The sequence below is a fragment of the Lissotriton helveticus genome, chromosome 3_1 (genome assembly GCF_964261635.1).
Source record: "Lissotriton helveticus chromosome 3_1, aLisHel1.1, whole genome shotgun sequence".
Lineage (NCBI taxonomy): Eukaryota > Metazoa > Chordata > Amphibia > Caudata > Salamandridae > Lissotriton > Lissotriton helveticus.
The window spans coordinates 587,883,817-587,899,469 of record NC_136061.1 but is presented as its reverse complement, the minus strand read 5'-3'; the positions used below and the strand labels follow the sequence as shown (position 1 = coordinate 587,899,469).

Genomic DNA, 15,653 nt, shown 5'->3' with positions numbered 1-15,653 from the left:
GGGATCTACACTAGGCTGGACATGTTTCTATAAAGACAAGGAATGCATTTGAACTATTGTCAAGTGACTACCTGACCTACATTGAGTCTGAAATTAGATGTGTGATGGTCCCGCACTCTAGGTGTATGACGTTCACGATGGTACTTAAATTGTAACAGTTTCAGTGGTGCTGAATGTGTATACTCCCTCTGAGCGTAGAGTTGCTTGACAATTATAGATGCGTGTTTCTTGACCACAAGATTCACTACACATTCGCACTCTATTATCACTATTTTTTCAATGTAATCAATACAGTTCGTTCACTGTTGAATAAAGTTGCATTTATTTCTTTTGTTTGTTATTTCAATCATAACATTCCTTCATAGGTTCACATTCCATATGATATTACTGTTTTATGCCCGATGCATTTCGAGCCGCGCTCTTCCTCAGGGGACTTATAATCTGAAAGCAATATAGTACATATCTTTAATCGACAAAGCTGATGTATAATCCCTTATGTTCTTATCCTCTTGTCTCCCCATAGTGTCTAATCGTAACTGGTCACCATACTCGTGTACACCTTATAACCCTGCATGTAACATTCCTGTACAAGCCATAAACTGCACTGACCTTAGTTCTCCTCCAGAGTAAGTATCTTTCCTATATACATGTCCGTTAATCACACGTGTATCTGTAAACCATAAAATCTTCGTAAATACCTTATTTACAAAAAACGCATAATACTATCCAAACATACTAACGGATGTTAATGCCTAAATCAACACATATCTTACCCGCCCATTGCGAATCTCTTTATCTCTCAAACTCCTTCCCATGTGTCGGCGTGTGACGTTCTTACTAACCTAACTCTGTGCTATATCTCTATGGCACTTCCGTATGTATGCCGGTCACGTGTTGTGCTGCGTGAACACATAAAGCGGACTATAGTCAGTATGCGCGATCTGTCCTACTCTAGGATATACTGAAACTGACTCTTAACTAACGCGCTAAGAGTCACCCACGATCGAGTACATGTCATGAAGATTATATTTACAGTCTTATCGTGTTAATATATTAAGGTGGGGAGACATCTTCTGTAAAACACAAACATAGTCCAGAGACTATATGTCAAAAATGTAAAAGGCAATTTGCCTAAAAAACAGCTCGTATGAACCAGTTAATAATAACTATTCCATATATCCCAAAAAAATCTTCATCATACTAGGCCATCAAAAGTACTTGATCTGTTCACAGTCCTTGACGTGTTATAAATAACAACTAAAGTCTAATCTTTCATTGAGCCCCTTCGGCTGTAAAGTACATAAAAAATTCATCCAATGTATTTCTCGTTTTAAAAGGTTCGTGTGATTGTCCCTTCCTGGTAGTATGTTAACCACTTCAAGAATGCAATATTTCAACTGAGATGCATTGTGATTTGCGTCCGAGAAATTAGTTGCTATAGTGGATTTCAGGTTTTTTAACCTAATGTTGCTCTTATGTTCTATAAGTCTGGTTTTGACTTTTCTCTGTGTTTTGCCCACATAGGATAGTCCACAGGAGCATCTCAGCATGTATATAACGTTGCTTGTATCACACGTGCCTGATACTTTCAAGTTTACCGGTGTTCCTTTGGTAGGATGATTGATGGTATTGCCTTTGATTATTGCAGAACAATTTCCACAGTTGTGACATGGGAGAGTTCCAGTGTATCTTGTAGTAACAGCTTTTTTAGGGGTTTCTTAAGAGTCAGTTTCAGTATATCCTAGAGTAGGACAGATCGCGCATACTGACTATAGTCCGCTTTTTGTGTTCACGCAGCACAACATTGACCGGCATACATACGGAAGTGCCATAGAGATATAGCACAGAGTTAGGTTAGTAAGAACGCCACACGCCGACACACGGGAAGGAGTTTGAGAGATAAGGAGATTCGCAATGGGCGGGTAAGATATGTGTTGATTTAGGCATTAACATCCGTTAGTATGTTTGGATAGTATTATGCGTTTTTTGTAAATAAGGTATTTACGAAGATTTTATGGTTTACAGATACACGTGTGATTAACGGACATGTATATAGGAAAGATACTTACTCTGGAGGAGAACTAAGGTCAATGTAGTTTATGGCTTGTACAGGAATGTTACATGCAGGGTTATAAGGTGTACACGAGTATGGTGACCAGTTACGATTAGACACTATGGGGAGACAAGAGGATAAGAAGATGAGGGATTATACTTCAGCTTTGTCGATTAAAGATATGTACTATATTGCTTTCAGATTATAAATCCCTGAGGAAGAGCGCGGCTCGAAATGCATTGGGCATAAAACAGTAATTTCATATGAAATGTAAACCTATGAAGGAATGCTATGATTGAAATAACAAACAAAAGAAATAAATGCAACTTTATTCAACAGTGAACGAACTGTATTGATTACATTGAGAAAATAGTGATAATAGAGTGCGAATGTGTAGTGAATCTTGTGGTCGAGAAACACGCATCTACATTGAGTCTGACCATAACCTACTACAGTCATGGGTTGCATGGGGTGCGGTGTGCTCAGAGATGCCCACATAGAGGCTCCAGGTAGATGGTCTGGTGGACACTACTTTTTGGATGGAAGTTGGGGAACAGATAGAGAACTATTTTAAAGAGAATGAGGCACCTGTTGGAGATGTTATGATGTTATGCTTGAATGGGAAGCCTTCAAATTAGTCCTGAGGGTGAAATGCCTAAAATTCACTTACAAAAAGAACAGTTGATGGACAAAATGCAGAACAATGTCATACATTCACCCCAGTACAGAGATCTTGGCCTAAATCCATCGTTTATTGCTCACCATGCCATTCCAGTTAGGACCCAGCCATATGCAAATCAGTCTTGACCCTGCGCCCAATGGGAACAGTTCAGCCCGAACTGCCAGGCCAGGTCCTCCCTGGACTGGAAACAAGCATCCAAGGACCGGTTTCGGGCTTTCAGCCCTCATCAGCCAGGATAGCTTGACTCCAGTGGCATGGAGAGCATGGGACCCACCGTCAAGACGTGGAGCCACTTATAGAAACTACCTATTGAAACAGTGTGCCAAAACTAAAAGACACCCTTGTTTCAATAATCACCAGATTCTTCCCCTAATGAGATCTTCAAGACAAAAGCAGACTTAGTTTGCAAAGCAGGGAGGGCGGGAGGGGAATCTGTGGCTTGATCCTGTCTCTCCCAGATAATGTGCTTCCGAGTAACTTGTTCATCTGATAGAGACATCTAGCTGCAGATTCTTTACTTTAGAATCAAATGCCAAAGCCATACCATCCCCGGAGGAGAGTTTGTGAACTGAGACTATGAAAAGTCTCTTACGATGACAAACCCATTCCTGAACAAGAGAAAAAGACCAGACATTTACTATAATTTAGGTGAGCAATAACATACTATACCAGATAAAGCCCCATGGGAGAAACCCCAGGTAAGTAAAGCTGAAAGACATTTAAACAATGGGAATAAAATACGTCAGCATGACAAATCCATGTTAGAAGCCAATCAACAATATGAGTTTAAAACTATTTGTACCCCTAATGTGTTCTGAACCATGTATTCTTACCTCACAAAAACTATGAACAGAACCACAGTAGCAAAAGTCATGAAAACATTAAAAGCAAGGGGATTACACCACCCCTGACAATAAAACAACATTGCCAAATGGCCTTATGAAAATCAGCAGGTCATGCTCCTGAGAAATACCTTTTGCTATATAAAGTTCAGTATAAGGCAGGACTGCCCTGCAAATTACATAGAGAGAAAAAACATTGCCCATGGAGAGAAGCTAACTAATGTTCTTATCATAAAGAAGTTGAAGACAAAAATAGCAACTATAGGCATAGACGCAGACTTTCCATAGGAAAAAGAACTAGGGATGATATAAAAACTATAGTGCAAAAATAAAGCCTAATAATCCGCAGACAATACTGACATAACAGTACAAAACTATAATGAGATCACACCACTTAGGAAAGCAACAGACATCTGACTTGTCAGAGTAATGCAAGTTGCTTGAGACACCTTCATTAAGCAATGGTAGAATAAAGTTGAATAAGATATTAAGTATGGAAAAGAATCTTGATAGCCAAGTGAAAACCATGGTTAGCATGTGACCTTACTTTTATGAATAGAGACCAATAATCTAGAAAAAAAAACATACTGAAACCAGAAACTTTAAAAGATGACATAATAAAAGAATCAAACTGATAAATAAAATGAACATAAATCTGTATATGACATTTAGGAATGCACCCTTTGTTCCTCCGCCCCTTGACCACATTCACAGATGAAGTATCACTGTGAAAAAAAGAAACCATGAGAATGAATATGTTTTGAATGACTTTAGGGGCACGCTTTCCTCATCGCTAAGGATAGTTGACCTTAGCACGATATGGCGTAGCAGAATCATTTCTTTATTTATTCTTTCCAATCTTCTTGTCGAGCACCAAACTTTTCCACACACTGCCTGGCAGTAAGCCCCTGTCTCCACATTTCAAGTGAGAGTTTTTGTTGTGAAGTAAATATGAATAAATTGCCATTAAGTTGACTTATTGTGCTTTTTGGCAGAACCATATCAGTCGGTACTATTTTAATTGTGTATGTATTTGGCTTGTCTTATCTCTCCCCCTTTTCTTGCAGGATTTAATCGCACATGAATATTTAACGCTCCTCAATACGTCAGCTAAAAAAGAATTTTCCTCCATTGCCATACCAGGTGGCAAAAGTAAATCTAATATTGGAGAGGATTATAGTCCACTAGCCTCCCCCATTTCAGTCAGCCAATTTTCGCCCAAAGGAGGCTGGACAGTATTGCCCAAAGTGTTTTGACACCCTATATTCTTCACTTCACATGTCGAACTATGCATTCCTGTAGGAAAAGCAGGAACAGATTTAATAAGGCCAGATGGAGAGTTGCTCAAAGCAGACCGCTTCATAGGCGCTGCATCCAGTGGAGTATTATGGAAATCTGAATGAAATCCCTCTGCCCTGTCTAGATCTCACCTCGAAAGAGTCACTAGATGTTCCTCTATTGATAGGTAACCTCTGCAATGGGCAAGTTGGCTAGGGGTCAGACACCTGAGACACGTGGGTTTCTCTCAAATTTTAACAAAAACAAACTGGACCCCACACAGCTGTTAGAAGTGTAAATAAAGCGTACAGCAGAGATGTGCTACCAGCCTCAGCCAGAAGAGATATTAGTGCTGCCAACAGCAGGGCGCGATCCTTTGAATGTCTAGACTTATGGGGCGTAATCTTTTTTGAACATGGAACTTAAATCTTGAGGAAACTAATCAACAATTGGGTAACATTCTTTATAAAGACATTGGTCTCTCCTGACCACATCGGGCTTATCCCGGGTGCAATATGCTTGTAAATATAGGTAGGATCTTCTTGGTGAAGGACAAGGTTCTGCGTTCGCACCTCGCCCCTGAAGTGGCATCATTGGTATTTAAAAGGCCTTCCAACACGTTGTTGTGCCCTTTCTTGATTTCTATGCTTCGCACGATGGGGATTGGCAACAATCTGTTGTGCTGAATCTGTAGTTTTGCTCAAAGCTGTTGGCACAAGTCCAAACAGGGCAGACATAATCAGGACAACGGGACATTTGAAGGGGTATGTGGAAGGGGGGCCTCCCTCCCTCTGCTGCATTTTGCCATGGCAACGGAGCCCCTGGCTGACATCATGAGAGGGAGGGCCCGGGAGTGGGGTGTGTGCTTGAGGCGTTATGTGTATGTGATTTTGCTTTGCACAGATGCACTTTCATTTCTGAGAGACCCTGGCGCCAGACTACCAAAGGCAATGGAGGTAATGTAGAAGTTTGGAGATCTTTCTGGTTTGAGGGCGTACTGGGATAAATAATGTCTGCTTCCCATACATACGATATTGGTCTTAAAGTTGTGGGTCCTTGTGCCACCCCACTCACATGGGAAATAGCTACATTTAAATATCTTGTTGCCCAGATGTACCATGAAAGCACTAGATTGCAGGTGGGAAACCTTGGGAGGGTGCTAATGCAAAGTTACTTACCTTCGGTAACGATAAAATGACAAACATTAGTATTAGATTCCTTACCTTAGAATATCCCCAGGCGTAAGACTGGATCCGGAAAGTTTTCGTCAGCAGTACCCCTGCGCGTAGGTAGGCGTCATCCTGTGGCTCCGCGTCCTTCGTCGGCGTTGTCGTTGCCGGATTGACGTCGCCGGAGTACCTGGGGATATTCTAAGGTAAGGAATCTAACACTAACGTGTTTCTTTCAGATGCCCACTAGCACATGTGCGCTTTTTCAGAGCAGCCAACCCTTGTCACCACTGGGGAAAGTTTCTATAGCAAAAATGCTAATCTTGCAGAGATTTTTGTATCACTTCATAACACTCCCCATGTTAGTACATTAATCATTTTAGGGAGATAAATAGCTTCTTAGGAGACCGGAAGAGAATTAGCCAATAGATAAGAGCCCTACTGTACAGGTCGGCCATCCTCGCGGTGCTACTAACTTTAACTCAGTGTTTACTTCATACCACAGGGCCCTTCAACCGGAGGCACATTGTTGGAAAACGATTTGCGATGAGGGATGACTTAGGATGGGTGTATGCCACTGTGATTCCCTGCAGGGTTTTTTGAAGTTCAGGGACCTGGCTAGATCATATGACAAAGCACCTTCACATGACGCTGGGATCTGTGAGGTGGGAGATCTGTACTCAGGGGGTTGCCTTCTTGATTTCGAAGACCTGAGAGAAGAATCTGGACTGGGCACTGGATTATTTGTGGCATACAGTGCTATCACAAGAATAGTAAGACAGATAAGGGCCTTGGAGAATATTGAAACCACAAGGTCAGATATACTTATTACATTGCTCAAGTACACATGCACTGATGATGCTCGTCTAAGAAATTGACCCTGCTTTATACATGGATACTAATTGGCACAATGGGGGGTGAAACACACGAAAGGTGATGTGAGGCTGCTTGTCATAAGCCTAACCACTGGATAGAGCTCGGGGTAGCACTGCAACCCATCATTCTTTTCCTCACCATGCCACCTCAGTTTGGACCCAGGCATATGCAAATTAGTCTTGACCCCGTTCCTCATGGTTATAGCCCAGCCTGAACAGTGAAGCCAGGTCTTCCCTGCACCGCAACACAAGCAACCCAGGACCGGTTTTGCCCAAATTATGAGCTGATCAGCCAGGTACAGCTTGGTTCCAGTGCCACAGTGAGCACAAGAACTCACGTACAGACATGCCCATGCCACTTTCGATGGTACATGAAACACACAAAAGGTGATCAGAGGCTGCTTGCAATACGGTTAACCACTGGCAATAGCTGAGGAGGGTTGAAAGATGACTATAGCCTGAAGTCCTCTAGAACTGACCTGCCAAAGTGACCATCCCTTCTCAATTGGAAGTAGAGACAATAATGTTTAGCAAACATATATAGAGGGAGGCCAAAGTTGCCACTTTGCAAATATCTACAATTGGAACTCTCCGCGCAGGAGCAGAAGCAGAAGATTTGGCTCTGGTGGAATGAGCACGGATCCCTTCAGGCAGTTCTTCCTTGACTAAGGCGTAGCAAGTTCAAATGCAGAGAATTAGCCATCAAGATAGCGTCCTCTTCTGAACCGCTAAACCCTTTTTGCCACCACAGTAGCCAATGAAGAGCTGATCATCCAATCTGTATTCCTTGGTGCAATCTAGGCAAACAAGTTACTTACCTTTTGTAATGTGTTATCTGGTAGAGACAATATCTAGCTGAAGATTCCTTATATTTGAATTTCTCAGGGATCAGAATGGATCCGGAAACTTTTTGCGTGCCCAGTACCGATGCATGCCGTCGAGTGGCTCAGTACGGTTCCACATAGCGTTGTTAGATTTCAGCCATCACGGTCACCTATATAGGTGCCACCCAGGCACGTGGACATCAGTTACTTTTCACGACTTTCCATACCTGAAAAGGGAGCAATCCTAATCCTAACCCTATAAATATGTCCGCAGATCAGGGAGGCATGGGTGAGTCTGTAAGGAATCTGCGGCTAGACATTGTCTCAGACCAGACAATGCGTTACCAAAGGTAACTTGTTCATCTGACAGAGACTTCTAGCTGCAGATTCCTTACCTTTGAATTGATACCCAAGCCATACCATCCTTGCAGTGAGCTGTGAACAAATTACTAGACTAAAAAGAGGACCGAACAGGCGAGATGCCCATCCCTACAGACATAACTGTCCAGGCTGTAGAATTTAGCCCATGTTACTGCCTGACAGATCTCCAGGACTGGCAGCCCACAAGCTAAAACTGTGGTCGCAGCCTTCCTACTAGTGGAATGTGCGCTTAAGCCCTCAGGAGGCTGCTTTTTAACTAGGGCATATCAGATCTGTATACAGAGAACAACCAAGCACAAAACTGACCGCTTCTGTACTACCCGACCTTTTTTAGCTCCCACATAGCCCACTAAGAGTTGGTTGTCCACCCAAAACTCTTTTGTGCTGTCAAGGTAGAATGACAACGCTCTTTTTGGGTCCAGATGATGGAGTCGATCCTCTTCCTGAGAGGAATGTGGAGAAGCATAAAAGGTGGGCAGTGTGACCGTTTGACCCAAATGGAATGGGGTCGCTACTTTAGATAGAAAGAGGACCGGTGCGAAGCACCACCTTATCTGGAAATATCGTGAGATAGGGAGGCTTGGATGATAAAACCTGCAGCTCACTCATCCTCTGGGCAAAAGATATTGCTGCTCGAAATGCTGTCTTGATGGGAAGCAACCAGAGGGGACAATTAGATAACAGCTCAAAGAGAGAACACATGAGGTAAGTGAAAACCAGCTTCAGATCACACTGAGGCATAATGAAGCCCTTCTAGGAAACTATTTACAATAGGGACTTGAATTAAGAGGCCTGGTCAGAAAGCCACAGGAAAATGGACAGAAAGGTAACCCTTGAGACTTCCCAGACCAGAGCCCTGCTGAGCAAGGGCAACAAATAAAGAGAAGAATATCAGAAAGAGAGGCAGAAAGAGCATCAATATACTTTTCTGTACAATATGTTATAATTTTTTACCAACACGAGGCATATACTGTTTTGGTGAAGGGTTGCCTGGGTGCCAAAATAACTGTACAAACTTCGGGAGGAAGGTCAAAAGCTATCACTTGCCGCCGTTCAATCTCCATGCAAGGAGCAGAGAGTTGACAGGTTCGGGTAGAGAACCCTCCCCTGCTGCTGCAACAGAAGATCCGCCCGATCAGAAGATCAATGCTCATTTTCAGAAGCTCAGAATATCAAACTCTCCGCGACCAGTCCGGAGCCACAAGATTGACTTGGGCCTGGTCATTCCTGATTGTCTTGAGAACTCTGGCCAGCAGTGGTATGGGCAGTCAGGTGTACATGGGGCCTGAGCTCCATTCATGGCAAAAAATAGTCAATTTGCAAAATACAATTTAACTAAAGGCAATTGTTACTTCACTTGTGTTGTCACTTTATTGTAAGAGTGGTTCAGCAAATGCAAATTCGTAGACCCAACCACCGAACCACCAATGTAGGGAACTCACCTCTCTATATAGAGCATCACAATGGGTTTCACTGTGCAGAGAGGTAGAAGAGACCGTTATTGGCTTAGAGATGAAAAAGTAGATAATACGAATGCTCTATTTTGAGGTAGTGTCGGTGAGCAGTTAGGCTTATCAGAGGGTAGTGCTAAGCATTTGTTGTACACACAAAGGCAATAAAGGATACACACACTCAATGAATAAAGTTGAGACCGAATTAGAAAAATAATATTTTTTTTAATATAAATATTAGAGCAAAAACTTCAGGTACAAGGCAAAGACTTTTTGAAATACGAGAATATCACAGTAAATGCAATATCTACAGTTGTGCACAATTACGCACAATACATTTCCTATGGGTGGGAAGAGACAATCAGAAACAGCAATGCAATACAATCATTTTTGTGGTTCAGGCTTTTGAAATTGCAGGGTTCAGGGCCAAAGTCCAAAAATCTGGGCCAAGTTCTTGGGAGCTGCCCTGATTTTGCTGGGATCAAAGAGCAAAGGGACTTTGTAGCTGGCACGCTATGGAGCAAGGCAATGTAAAATCAAAGCAAAGGGGGACTTGCAGGCTAGTCCAAAGGCTCAAAAGAGAGAGTAGAGGTTGCAAGGGCTCTTGGGCCATGGGAGCACAGCTGGATTGAAGATGCCCCAGCCGGTGGGTGCAGTGATGATGTGCAACTGGGTAATGGTGCGAAAAGCAACACCTTGCGGTCAGGGGCTGGCACCTTGAAGCGACGATTCTGGAGCTGCTGTGCCACTGCTGAGGTGTATCTCCAGAGTGCTGAAGTCCCTCATTGCGTACTGGCTTGCGGTAAAGTTGGAGTCTGCCTTGACTCAGTTTTGTAGGTTTTTGCAGCAAGGGGAGCGGTACCTCAAGTATTCGTGCCTTTCAGCTCCGGTGGGTCATGGGGCCTCAAGGCCGAGCTGACCCTCCAGAGCAGGTATACCTTTAGCGGGCACTCGGAGACCTCGGTCGGGCTAGGGAGCTGGATGACGCTGGACTGGACTTTGCTGTTGCTAGTGCCTGTGGCTGCAGGAAGATAGTACCTCTATCGCGGAGTCATTTGGCAATCTGTGAACTGCTGATGACCCTTCAGGGTTAGTGGAGGCCACAAAGCAATGAGACGAGCTGGAGGATACAATTGTCGAGTTCTGTGGTGGAAAGCAGAAGTTCATGCCCAAAAGTCCACCATGAGGTCTGCAGTTCTCGGTCCAACAGCATTTTTTTATTTGTCATCTTCTTGTGTCTGTGGAATCTAGACTCAGGGTCTGGGGGTGCCACCTAAATACTAAATTTAGGGGCGTTTACAAAAGAGTGAAAAGCAGTGGGGCCGGCATGTTTGGAGGTGGTGGGGTCATGGGTGCGGGGTTGCGTGGGGTGGGGGGTCGTGCGGGGATGCGCAAAACAAAATGAAATGTTTTTTAAAAAATGAACTTACCTTCCTGTTGGGTCCCACATCCCTGCCGCATGCCTCAGGAATCAGAAAGCACTGCCAGGCTCCACTGATCAATCACAACACTGCAATGCAGCTTTGTGATTGGTAGGCACCCAGGCTTCCCTTTTGCAGAGATTCTGCACATTCACAGAATTATGCGCAGGAAAACAGGACCTCAGTGAATAGGGGTGTACCAACCTACCCCATCAGTACTCAAAATCCCAAACCGACTAGCTATAGTGTCTCATTCATTCTCCTATAAACATCACAGAGCTACAAATGATTAGACAACCCAGAACACAACACTCCTGACTCTCTCAGGAATCGAGGGAGCAATACGTACTCTTTCGCTCACTCACTCATACTTGTTCACAATGATAATAGGCAGTCACGAAATAGTTTAAAATGTTTATTTTAGCTATCGTTCTCTACAATACAGTATGCGTGCCACTACTAGCAGCAACATGCATAAACTCAGCACAGTTAGCATTGTTACAATTCCGTAGAATACAAAGGGAAAACTCATTTTTATAAAGACTATGGATATAAGGGCTTTTATGCCTGACCACCCTCCCCTTGACTAGAAGAAGTGTATTTTATAAAAAATTACGATCTCTGGGCTTTGACAGAAGACTCCATACCGTAAAGCCTGGATGTAAGGTTTACATCAGAGGAACAGCAGAGCTCTTCTCCATGGAACGGCTGTCTCCAAGTGTGTTAAAACAACATGCAACAACGTAATATCAAAGCACGAGTCTTCAGTACTGCAGCTGTGTGTAGCATGTTAAGTCTAGGTGCTAGGGACTGACCAGAACAGAATAACAAGGGGCATTGTTGTTCAACCTTGCACATCCTGTTCAGACTGAACTCTAGGACAGGCAGTGAACACGAAAGCAGCCCATTCTCATGTGAAAGGCACAAAGAGAGTGTTGCAAAAACAAAGTCATGTAGTAACGTGTGCAAAAGGAGCATCCTAGCAGCGAAGCTCATGCTAACTTAGTAATATTCACAATGTCCCTAAGTGCCCATATAACACCCTCTTCTTGGTAAGGTCATAGGACATAGACAATGGACCAAAACAGAGTTCACAAGTCAAGCAGAGTTCAAAGGTTCCGATAAAAAACAAATTGAAAAGAAATGGACATTTTCAACTACAAAAAAAATTCAGTAGTGTCATTATTTGTTATCGAAATTGAGCTGCCTCTGGGATAATAACATTACTATGTGTTAGAGCTGGTACCATTGGCATGAGTCTCCCTTTCGCTGTTGTCTCCTGTTTTTTATATGTTTTTGCTGGTTGCATGCTTTGTGCACTGTGCCACTGCTATTCAGTGCCACAGTGCAAGTGCTCCCTATTGTAAATTGTTGGAATGGATTAGTGACTACAGGATTGGCTTATTTGATTTACTGCCTAGGGCCTGTAGATCAATTGCTGCTAGTGGGCGTAAAGTACGGATTGTGCCACCCACAGAAGCAGCTTATAAAGTGTGTCTCAGGCCTGCCATTCCAGAGCCTGTGTGCATTCTAGTACTGCCATGTCAACTTGGTAAGTGCACCCACTAACCAGTCCCTAAACCTTCCCTTTTTTTACATGTTAACCACCCGTAAGGTAGGCCAGAGGGCAGGGTGCATTCTAAGTAAAAGGTAGGACACGCCCTGGTGTGTGTGGCATGTCCTGATAGTGAATTACAGCCAATTTAGTTTTTCACTATTGCAGGGCTACCTGTTCCCAAAGGCCAGAATGGGCAGTTTGATTATAACATATTATAATCCTAACTGACCCAGGGAACATGGTAGAACATCTAATTTAGTATGCCTGAACTCAGAATGTTAAAATACATCTTTAGTGAAAGTGATTTTTACATTCTGTGTTTGAAAATACCACTTTCAGAAAGTAGGTATTTTCTCACTTAACCATCCACCCTGCCTCTGCTAGGTTGTGTATTGCATGTGTGGTTTGTGAGTGACAGAAGGACTTGGGCTCCAGCAGTCTGATGAGTCAGGGCTGGGCTGAATAGGACCTTGGCTGAATAGAGAGTAGGGGACGGAGATTTCCTTTCACTCCCCTGAGCCCTCATAGAATAGAGAGTAGGGGGAGGAGATTTCCTTTCAGCTACCTAGGCCAGGTCTGCTTTCAACAATGCTGTCTCCACCTCCTGCCAGGAAGCTGCACCAGGGAGGATAGAACTGTTTTTGACCAGGTACAGACACTCTCTGCCTTCAGAGAACAAAGAAATTAGTAGTATAAATATTGGGACCCGGAACCCAAGACTTTAGATCACTTCCGGGAATCAAGACAAACCTTTGCCAAGGAGAGGAACCAAAGAAGCTGAAGGATTTTACTGCCCCTGTGCCATTGTGCAATTTTCTGGGGTTGGCCTGCAGTGGTTACTTATTTGCCAAGGAAAGGAGAAGGAACTTTTTTTTTTTTTCAGAACAGATTTTATTATGTCGATTAAGCATTACAAGGAGGACACTGCCCCCCATGAACCGGGGGACCAGTGAGCAAATCGATAGTCATCACATATTAGCATTGCAATCAACATTTTGAGGTGAATGAATACCCCCCAACTCCCTACCCCCACGCCCTCTCCGTACCTTCCCTCCTGGGTTCCGCCCCCCTCCCTGCACAGTGTCTACATGGTCCAAACGGAAAAGCTCATGAAATCACAATCAGTGTGTACCCCTCTTCACCCAGGATCAACGCGCAAATGTTCTACATCAGTATCCCGTGGCGCTGGCTGCTCCAGCCACAGTCCTCTATAGTCCGCCCATCGCTTCCATATTTTAAAATGTTTTCAGGGGCAGCCCCTGGCTTCGAAGATCGGACGTTCCAGCCCCATACAAAAGTCTAAGCCCCTCTTCCACACCTCGAGCAAGGGAGCCCTAGGGTCTTTCCAGGCCCGAGCTACATCTCTCTTGGCCACCGTGAGCCCTAGAAGCAGCAGATGACGTTTGTATATGTTCCCTCCGACCTGTTCCATAACTTGAAGAAGGCCCAGTTTCGGCGAGCGGGGAAGGTTCGAACCCAGCCTTTCAGACAAGCAATTCCATACACCTGTCCAGAACCTTGCCAGCTTCACACACGACCACACCGTATGTATAAACGTGCCCACCGCGCTTCCGCACCGCAGGCACTCAGGGGAGGCAATCAGACCAGCCCTCCACAGTCGATCTCTAGTATAGTAGGCTCGATGCAGGTATTTAAACTGAATGAAACGCAGGCGCACCGCAATTGCTGCTCCTCTCGGAGCTTCCAGGGCCTCCTTCCAGTCTTCCTCCTCCAAGGTACCTATGTCTTCCTCCCACACAGTGCGTAGCTTATCCAGTGGGGAAGAGCAGTGCGTGACTAGGGTTTGATATATAGTGGATATTTTCTTATTTCCCAATTCTCCCATAAACACCTTGGCTTCAAGGGGACTAAATTCAGGCAACGAGTCTAGGCCTACCAAAGAGGGGGACAGGGCGTGACGGAACTGTAGATATTTAAAGAATTGGGCTCGAGGCATATCGTATTCTTCTCTCAGGGCTTGGAACGATTTGAGGGTCTTGCCTTTCATAACGTGGCCTAGCGCCGAAATGCCAATGGCATCCCAGTCCCGGAAGCCCTGTAGGGCCGCCAGTGCCGGTAGTTGCCCATTCTGCCGTTAATTTATTCCACCACCCCATACGGCGTAAGGCTCCACGCCACACTCTGAAAACTACTTGGGTAAACACCGGGAGCCTTTTCCTTATGCCTGCCGAGTATAGAATAGTATGCAGCGTATCTGGATCCATCAGGTACCTCTCGAGAGCATAGGCTGGGTCGCCTTGGTCCCCATACCACCAGTCATTCAGCACCAGCAGGTGGGACGCCTGATAGTAGGACAAAATGTCCGAAGTCGCCAGGCCCCCACAATACGTGGAGAGGAAACAGGTGCGGAGCGCCACTCTTGCCACCCCACCGGCCCAAAGAAACTGACCCAATGCCGAGTTCACCTGCCTAAACCACCGCGGCGTAATTGGGTATGGATAATTTTGCAACTGGCCATATATATTCAGGGGCATCCTGGACCATGTTCTCATATCTGACCGTACACGGTCCCAAACAGGCACCACATTGCGGGCCCAAGCGATCCCCGGTACATCTGTAAGGAATACGCCCAGGTATTTAATGCCGCCAGCCGCCTCTTGCAGCGCTGACGCCCAAGGTCCCTGCCCGCCGCGCCCACCCAGCACCCACAGCGTGGACTTCCGTATGTTCAAGTGCAGGCCAGATACCTCCCCGAACACCCGCATTATCTCAAGAACTCTGGGCCCCGATCTATTGATATCTGTGAGGAAGAAAAGGACATTGTCCGCGTACAGTGCAATCCGATCGGACGGTCCACGCTCCCACTCAAGTCCCCGCAGCTGCGCGTCCATTCGCACCCACGCCGCCAGCGGCTCCATGGCCAGGGCGAATAAATAGGGTGAGAGGGGGCAGCCCTGTCGGGTGCCTCGGCCGATAGGGAAGGGGTCCGATACCGCTCCCGCTACCCTCACCGACGCCGTCAGGTCCGTAGGAAGCGGGCCCAAGGTTCAGGCGAGACAGAAGCGCACGGAGATAGACCCAGCTTAACGAATCGAAGGCTCTATCAATGTCAGCCAGGAGGAGCGCTGTCGGGATCTCGGCAGCTCAGGCCCCCTCTA

General features: G+C 45.0%; 1 protein-coding gene across 1 annotated transcript in view; it reads right to left on the bottom strand.

The window, feature by feature from the left end:
• Positions 1-15,653, bottom strand: part of UNC80 (unc-80 subunit of NALCN channel complex) — a 2,761,828-nt gene that overhangs the window by 1,880,714 nt on the left and 865,461 nt on the right. The window lies entirely within an intron of this gene.